The 9,731-nt window shown below is 40.9% G+C and overlaps 1 pseudogene; it reads left to right on the forward strand.

Moving 5' to 3' along the window:
- The first annotated feature begins 529 nt into the window (after positions 1 to 529).
- Positions 530 to 1,376, forward strand: LOC122125944 (annotated as a pseudogene).
- Positions 1,377 to 9,731: the final 8,355 nt, after the last annotated feature.

A 9,731-nucleotide genomic window follows, 5' to 3' on the forward strand; every position in this document is an offset into this window, starting at 1 on the left:
AGAATGGTTGTTGAAAGCCAGCAGGGCCAGGGAAGTCGATGAGACTCTTAGCTCCAATAAACCACAAGAAAATGGGAAGTGGAACTGTGGTTCAAGTACTAGCCTGGAGATGAAATGCTGAGGGGTAGCTCCGAGGCCGAGAGTTCAAGCCCCATGACCGACACACACAGACACAGACACAGACACACAGACAGACAGACAGACACACACACACACACACACCCCACACATACACAGACATCATAGCCTCTTCAACTATTGGTGTTGGGAAAACTGGACATCAATAGCCAGAAAACTGGAAGTGGATCTCTGCTTGCACTAACATCAACTCAAAATGGATTAACTACATTAAAATCAACCAAACTACTCTAAGACAGAAAAAGGGTGACATTAGAACTTATAGGTACTGAGGTGGAAGCTGGGCAGCTGCACGCCGAGCACCGGTAGTTGCGCTCCAGATCCTGCAATCTCACACTGCGTGCCTCGACCCAGTAACTGCTTACTCCAGTTGGCCCCTGCAATGGGCGCCATGCTTCCTGCGGCGCCCGGCGCTCAGGGCAGCTCTACTCACCGCCCTGGCCCTGCTCCTCAGGCCACCGGTGACGAGGGTCCCATCTTGCAATGCGAGCACTGTGATGGGATCGCGCTGGCCCAGTGCGAGCCTCTGCCTGCAGTGCCTGCGTGTGCCGAGCTGGTGCGCGAGCCAGGCTGTGGCAGCTGCCTGACATGTGCTCTGCGGGAGGGCCAGCCTTGAGGTGTCTACACAGAACTCTGCAGCTAGGGGCTCAGCTGCCAGCTGCCACCAACCGAGCCACGCCCACTGCAGGCGCTGCTGGATGGCCGCGGGTTCTGCGCCAATGCCAGCGTCCTGGCCGGCTGAGCGCCTACCTGCTGCTGGCGCCCTCTGCCTCAGTGAGTCAGAGGAGGACCTAGGCATGGGGAGCTTGGAGAGCCATGCCCCTCCCAGCACACATAGGGTGCCTGACTCCAAGTTCCATTCCATTCACGCGAAGCTGGACACCATCAAGAAAGGTCACACAAAGGACAGCCAGCACTACAAAGTCGACTATGAGTCCCAGAGCACGGACACCCAGACCTTCTCCTCGGAGTCCAAACTGGAGATAGAATATGGTCCCTTCCTTAGAGAGATGCAAGACACCCTGAATCACCTGAAGTTCCCCAATGTGCTGAGTCCCAGGGGTGTGCACATCCCCAACTACGACAAGAAAGGATTTTATAAGAAGAAGCAGTGTCGCCCCTCCAAAGGCAGAAAGCGGGGCATCTGTTGGTGCGTGGACAAGTATGGTCAGCCCCTCCCAGGCTTCGACAGCAAGGGCACGGACGACTTGCACTGCCTCGGCATGCATAGCAAGTAGACCCCACTGCATCAGTTAAATTAGAGCTCCAATACGCCTTACTTTACACAAAAGACTGCCGCGGACAGAACAGTACCTGCCTACAGCCTCCACTTACATTACTTTTTGTGATGACCTGGTTTTTTCTGTGTTTTTTAAAGAAAACCAAAGTTTAGACAGAGATTTTAGAAATGTCTATTGTTCCTTTAAATGGTAAACTTGAGCATCTTTCCACTTTTCAATAGTCAGAAAAGAAAATTAATTTCTCTGTTGCTTTCTGTAAAAATAACTGATTCTCCTGCCCAAAGCAGCGGACTTGATCCCCTTCTAGAAACCTCTCCACATCTGCCCATTGGAACAGCTGACCTTCTGCCTCCCTCACTTCAGTGGCTATTGTAGAAGACACCTCCTCGTTGCCCTCCACACTGCTCAGGCCTCATGGAGAACAGGAAGGTCAGAAACTCAAATCACCTGGACATCTCTACCATACATGAGACCCCTGGGCCTCCTGATACTATCTTTGATTCCAAGCCATGGACCCCTGGGCCGCAAAGCTTCTTCATTATCTGCAAGTGACTTGATCTGCTTGGAAAATACTGGAGAGATTGAGGTGGAATATAACTGACCAAGAAAGTTCTATAAAACTGACCCAAAATAGTTCTAGCACATTGTAAATGCAGATCTTTCTGACCTCCCTCCATTAGGCAGCTTTTCAAGGATGGAGCCCAGTGGAAGGCCCAGTGTGGCCTTGGTTGTGGTCCAGCAGGGCATGGGGGAGGCTGGGGGTGTACCCCACACCTCACAGGCCTCACCAGTAATGGATTAATCGCTCTGGAGACAACAACAACAACAACAAAATGTTTTCTAATTTAACTCCTAGTTTGGGGTTGAGGATAATAAACTGTTTAAAGGCAAAAGTTTATTTTCACCCCTCATCTTTATTCTTCACCTAACAAAACAATGGTGTTTAATGTTATCTAAACAGGAAAGATGAACAGCTTGTTGAGAGAGCCTCATAGGGCACTGGGAACATGTAGAGAATACCTTGTGTTTGTTGAACTTGGAATCCAACTCATACTTTATAATTCACACATATATGCAGAGAGAGAGAGATATGTTCTCAATGGTTAACATTGTATACAGCATAGCCCAACTATAATAGGATTCATACTAGATAATCCTAGATAGTGTTAATTACTAGAAGGTGTAACTATGGCTGTGATCAGGAGAGGACACTCAGTCCAGGCTGGGCTTTTCTCTCCCCAAGGCCAAACCCATGGCAGTGTTGGGTGTGTGGCGATTGTCCTGCCCTACACAGCAGAGAGCTCTCCTTAAGAACAAAAAGAGGTCTCAAGACAGTCTGCCTACCTATTACGAGCTTTCCTTTATTTTTTAAATTTTTGGGGGGGGAAAGTATTTTTGAAAAATTTTGTCTTGCGATGTATTTATAAAAGTAAATAAAGTTTTACCATCAAAATAATAATTAAAAAAATACTTTTAGGTACTGGCATGAACTTCCTGAATAGAATCCCAGAGGCATAACAGATAGGAAAGAGACCCAACAAATGGGACTACATCAAAGGAAAAAACCTACACAGGCTAGAGACATAGCCACTAAACTAAAAAGACAGCCAACAAATTGGGAAAAGATATTTACCTGCAATACATCAGACAAAGGGCTAATTTTCAATGTATACATGGATCTCAAGAAACTACCCCTCCCAAAACTAATAAACGAATCACCAAATGGGCAGAGGAGCTAAGGAGAGACTTCTCATAAGAAGAGGTAAGAATGGCAAAGAAACATATCAGGAAAGGTTCATCATCCCTGGCCATAAAGAAAATATAAATCAAAGTAATTCTGAGATACCATCTTATCCAAATATCTTGAATTAGACAACAAATATTGGGGGGGAAGTGGAGAAATTAGAAAATGGCAAGGACATTTGCACAACCATGTTCCTTGCTGCTCAATTCACAGTGACAAGAAATGTACACAACACAGATGCCCCACAATAAATGAATGGAACCAATAATTATGCCATCTATATACAATGAAATTTTACAGAGCCATTAGAAAGGATAAAATAATGTCATTTGCAGGGAAATGGATGACACTAGAATAAATCATGTTAAGAAATTTAGCCAACATCAAATTGACAAATGGTACCTGTTCCCCTGATATATGGAAGAAAGGTTTAAAACACCATGGGATATGATATACTGTACAGGATTCTAGACATCATTTACAGTAAGAACAGAAGAGGAAGCATTTGGCGAAAATCACAAAGTTATAATACCCAAGCACCTTTTCTACATAATACTATATATATATATATATATATATATATATATATATATATATATATATATATATATATATTGAATTGCAATGATAAGGAAACAAAGGAACTTTTCTTAATTTGTCTTTTCATTTTCTAATGAGTCTGTATTCTTCACCTAATATACAGGGAAGATGGGGGAAGGGCACAGAATTAGTGGGAAGTGGGTGAAAAAAGGCAGCAGCAGAGCCCTCTGGCTCTACTGGACATTGATGAAAGTGAACCATGCAAGTCGAGGGTCAAGATGGGAGGGAGGGTATGGAAGAGAATGTGGGAACAGATGAGATTATGTAAAAGGAAGGAAATGTACTAGTTACCTGACATACAGAAAGGTAACCCTGCTCTATATAGCCGCTAAAACATTTTTTTTGAAGAAGAGTGTTCCCAAATGAGAACATATGAGAATAAGAAAATACAGAGCAGATAATTCTTTTTTATGTCCTTGGTACCTGATAGTTTCAATCAATAGCTATTGTCCTACCAACTGAGTCATACCTCTAAACCCAAAAGTCCTTACAATATTCAAATTTTTCATTGATTTCTTCATATTTTCTATTTACTTTTTCGTGTGTGTGTGTGTGTGTGTGTGTGTGTGTGTAAGAAATGGAGTGTGATCATAGGATCTAGGTGCTATCCCTGAGCTTCTTTTTTGCTCAAGAGTACACTCTACCACTTGAGACAAAGCTTCACTTCTGGATTTTCTTGAACAGTTTATGGGAGATAAAAGATTCACAGAGACGTTTTTGCACCACTAGATTCAAATCATCATCTTCAGGTCTCAGCCGCTGGAGTAGGTAGTATTATAGGCATGAGTCAAGGCTTCTGGCTTATGAATTGTTGTCCCTTTTTTAAAAAGATGGTGCCAGTGGCTCATGCCTGTAATCGTAGCACCACAGGAAGCTGAGATCTGATAATTGAGGTTTAAAGACAACCTGGGTAAGAAAGTCTGTGAGACTATTATCTCATAAACTGGTTAGCAAGAAACCAGAAGAGGCACTGGCTCAAACTGGTAGAGTGATAGCCTTGAGCACAAAAAAACAAGGACTGCCCCCAGGCCCTGAGTTCAAGCCCCACATATAAAAATATGTAAAAAAAATTGCAATCACTTGTAATCTCAACATCTTCAATTGGTGGTGTATTTAAAGTTAATTTGCATCTCACTTCGTATGTATTTGAGGGGAAACTAAACATATAACATTTTTTTTAAAAAAATGAGCAGCTGGGTTCAGGTGGCTCATGCCTGTAATCCTACCTTTTCAGGAGGCTGAGAAATGAATATGGTGGTTTAAAGACAACCTGGGCAGAAAAGTTCTCATGAGACTGCTATTTCCAATTAACCACTAAGTGGTTTAAACTGGTATGGTAGAGTACTAGCATTGAGCAAAGGAGTTCTGGGACAATACCCATGCCCTGTGTTCAAGTCCCATGTCTGAAGGACAAATAGAAATCAGGTCTAGGAAGTAGGCTCAGTGCTAGAGTGTTTGCCTTGCATGTGGAACCTTTGGGTTCAATTCCTCAGTACCACATAAGCAGAAAAAGCCAGAAGTGGCACTGTTGCTCAAGTGGTAGAGTGCAAGCCTTGAGGTGAGGAGCTACGGGACAGTGTCCAGGCCAGAGTTTAAGATCCATGATGGATAAAAAGCAAACAAACAAAAATAATTCAAACATTTAAATGATGTGCACAATAGACTATACACTAAAGATGAAAGATTAAATTAATGAATTAATAATTAAAGTGACCAACATTGTTTTGATTTTGTAAGTGGTGAATATAGCAGAAAAAGTGATAAGAAATAATGATTCATTTCTAACCACTCATATTGTTTTAAACTCATTTACTACTTTTAAACTAAAGGGGCACATAAGTATCATTTTACAAAAAAAAACAAAAGTTGTACATGTATTTCAGCCTGAATTCCACATTTTATAATTTTCCTTTTAGTAAATAATCAGTATCTTTTCATATAAAATACCTGTAATCCCTTTATTTAATACTTATCATTCTAGTATTTGATTATATCATAATTCCTCCCTTACTTCTTTTCTTCACATCCTTTCCTCCTTTCTATACTAGCAGTTAAATTAAGGGCTTCATGCACGTAAGGTAGGTCCTCTAAAAGGTGAGCCACTGCCTGCTCTTTTTGCTTTAGTCACTTTTTTTTTTTTGGTCATGTGGCTTGAACTCTGGGCCTGGAGACTGTCCTTGCACTCTTCAGCTCAAGGCAAGTGCTCTACTGTTTGAGCCACAGTGCCACTTCTGATTTTCTGGTGGTTTAATGGAAATAATAGTCTCACAGATTTTCCTGCCTAGACTGGCTTTGAACTGTGATCTTCAGATCTCACGTCCTGAGCAGCTAAGATTACAGGCATGAGCCCCTGGCACCCAGCTCTGCTTTATACTTATTTTTTTTGGGGGGGGCTGAACTCTGGGGCTGGCCACTGTCCCTCAGCTCTTCAGCTCAAGGCTAGCACTCTACCACTTGAGCCACAGTTCCACTTCCGGCTTTTTTTATTCTGCTTATGTGGTGCTGAGGAATGGAACACAGGGCCTCATGCATGCAAGGCAAGCACTCTACCACTGAGCCACCTTCCCAGCCCTGCTTTATCCATTTTTATGGCAGGGTTTTCTGTTTATGACCAGCCCAGCATGGTCCACAATCCTTCTTTCTACCTTTTCTGAGTAGATGAAATATAAAGCACAATGCATTGTGTTCAGATGTTGATTGAGATCCAATATTGTGAATGTTTCCCTGGGCTAGCCTCAAATCATAATCCTCTCTGTATCAGTCAAGACCTAATAGCCAGCATTACAACTATGAGCTACCATGTGTGGATCAAATTTCTGACAACTAGAACATATGAACAAAGTTTTAATAATTTTAAATGTTGAATTTGAGGAAAATGAGTGCTTTTATTTGCCTAGTTTCAAATTTCACCAAAAAACAAAAATATTAACTTTTGATTTCCTAGATTAAATAAGCAGATAAACTTTAAAAAGCAATTAACTATTTAAAGAAAATAGCTAGGACTGGAAATGTGGCTCAGTGGTAGAGCGCTTGCCTTGCATGCCTGAGGCCCTGGGTTCAATTCCTCAGCACCACATAAGCAAAAAGAAAAAAGCCAGAAGTGGCACTGTGGCTCAAGTGGCAGAGGGCTAGCCTTGAGCTGAAGGACTGAGGGACAGCGCCCAGGCCCAGAGTTCAGGCCTTACTATTGGACACCCCCCCCCCAAAAAAAAAGCTAAATAGTAATCATCCTTACCACTGTAACTTTGGACTTAACACCTTGTCAAACATTGTTTACATCATAGTCGGTTTTTATGGGCAGTATATTCCATAAACGGATCATGCCACCCCCAATGTCGATGGTCAAACAGCCTATATGCACAGGAGTGAAAGCCAGGCTGTAGGCCATCACACGATCCATGCTCTTATATCTGACTTGCTTTGGAAACAGGATTATTCTTCTATTCTACTTTCTACAAAGTTGCATGATTAGCAAGCATGATTTAGAATGAGAATGGCCTCATACTCCATGTTCCACGTAGGAGTCTTGCTTTCTGTATATCACTCCCATAAATCTACATACTGGACTTGGCTTTATTGTTTCAAGGTTGTCTTATTTGTAGTCTTCTATATTGTATTGAACCCTTATACTTAAACTCAGAACTTCTTTCTTCTATTATTGCTATTGTTGCCCTTACTGTTAGCACATGTAAACTTGGGAAATAATGAACAGCACGTACACTCACAAAACGAATGTTCTGAGAACCTTCTTCCCATTTAAAATTTGCCTTAATTTACAGAGAACTTACAAAGTTTGAACTCAATGTACTCATGTATAATGTATTTATAAGCAATATAAATTTCATATTTTCTCTTTAATAAGTTGTCTCTGAAACACGTGTTACCTCAGTTCCAAAGGTGTCCTAGTGTTATTTCAGTGAAGCCAGAAAACATTCATTATACCTCAAGCAGCACCATCGATTGTTACTGGAAGTAACTGTTACTGGATGAGGAAACTGACCCCAGGAGAGCAATGGAACATAGAGGAATAACAAAGTTCAAATTACCTTGTGCTTTCCTTTTTACTGTACAAGAAAAGTATCCCAAGCCTTGAAGGAAACTCTATCCCTGGCTTTTCCGAGTATGTTCTTTACTCATATAAAATTTTTCTGTAAACTTCTAGTTTTGAGAGTATTACAAAAGGAAATAATGTACCATTTGAAGGCCAGCATAGAACAAAATGAAATAACGTTGTTTTAAAAGTGTTCTCCTGCAAAGGAACAAAGACATGAAGGTTTTAAAGTGTCTTATGGATGGATATTTGACCTCTGAGATGATTCTCTTGATGCAGGAGTCAGTTATCAATTCCTTTGGTCTGGTCCTGAGTTCTTCAGAGCATTAAGGATTCCAAAAAAGCAGGATCCAGTCAATATGATCAGCAAAAGAAGCCTCTTCTCTGATCAGTACAACTTTAAGGAGGGTCCCAAAGAAATATCTGGGCTTTTTGTTTGCTTGTTTGTTTAGTTTGTGCTGGTTCTGGGTCTTGAACCCAGAGGCTGGATCCTGTCCCTGAACAGTTGTCTTTCCTGCCCACCTGCCCCCAAAGCTAGTACTCTACTGCTTGAGCCAAAACTCCACTTCTGGTTTTTTGGTGTTCAATTTGTGATAAGAGTTTGACACACTCTCCTGCCTGGTTTGGTTTGAATTAAGATAGTAAGAAAGCTAAGTGACATCAACTGTGTGGACTTCTCTTTTGAAACAAAAAATATTAGATGATGATTATTGTAAAGCTAGTATTTGACAATTTATAAAGGAAGAGAATATGTCTAGCAAAGAAGCCATAACTTAAATAACTCAGCAAAAGTAGGTGCACTGAATCATTTTGAAATTATTTTTTCTGCTTGGGAAGATTATTGATCTTGTCCTTCCTTTTGGGGAAACTTAAGGTAATATTTGCACTTTTTGTTGGTTGTGGGACTTGAACTCTGATCCTGGGCGCACTCCCTCAGCTCTTCAGCTCAAGTCAAGAGCTCTACCGCTTAAGCTATAGCACCACTTCTGGGTTTCTGGCAGTTAACTGAAGATAAGGGTCTCATGGACATTCCTGACCAGGCTGGCTTTCAACCACAATCCTCTGGTCTCTTGAATAGCTAGGATTCCAGGCGTGATCCACCAGCACCTAACACATATTTGCGTTTATGTGCACTGAATGACACTATATAATGGAACACAATATATATATGGACACAATATATATTGGACAATATATAATGGACACAAATAATGGAAATTTGAATCGAATGATGGCATTGCAGCTTTTCAGGAAATTTGAGGTAACAATAAATATGTCCTCCTTTCCATGTTGTTTCATTAATCATTAATGACTCATGAGCTATGGGACCCTTACATTAGCAACCTCTGGCATCTGTGTAGGTGTATTTAGTATCAGGAAATGTTTATAGAGAAATATAGAAAGACAATTTTTAGAAAGCAAAGAAGATAAGGTATGAAAGAACAGCACAGAAGGAGATACATCTTTTACACAGAAATTAAGAAGTAGCCTAAGAGATTTAGAATGCGAATGGTAATGAGAAATAAGACTAGTTGATAACTATTTGTTCAATAACGAAAAATGGTTCTCTAAAACAAATTCTGGTATATCTTAGTTACTGTCGTTTATTCATTAACTCTGGAATTATACCTTCTCTTCTGTCACAACTGTTAATTTGCCTCTGCTGTTTTGGTGCCATAAATGACCAAAAATATTTCCAAATCTCATTTAGACTACCCTTCTCATTGTGATTAGCAGTGACCATTCACAAACCTGGAATCTTTGAATTTCCAGAATTAATCTTCACCTGACATCTAAGCACGTTCAAGCCATTAATTGCTGTGACCTAATGAACAAAACTTTTTTTTTCAACACAATATACTAATATAAGTAACTTACATGAATTAGGGAATACTATTGTCAGGTGTCAGTATGGCAGGAGCAATTATATATTCCAAGTATGGGTTCCTTATTTTGT

This window comes from Dipodomys spectabilis, unplaced genomic scaffold (assembly GCF_019054845.1).
Source record: "Dipodomys spectabilis isolate Male_0828 unplaced genomic scaffold, ASM1905484v1 ptg000268l, whole genome shotgun sequence".
Lineage (NCBI taxonomy): Eukaryota > Metazoa > Chordata > Mammalia > Rodentia > Heteromyidae > Dipodomys > Dipodomys spectabilis.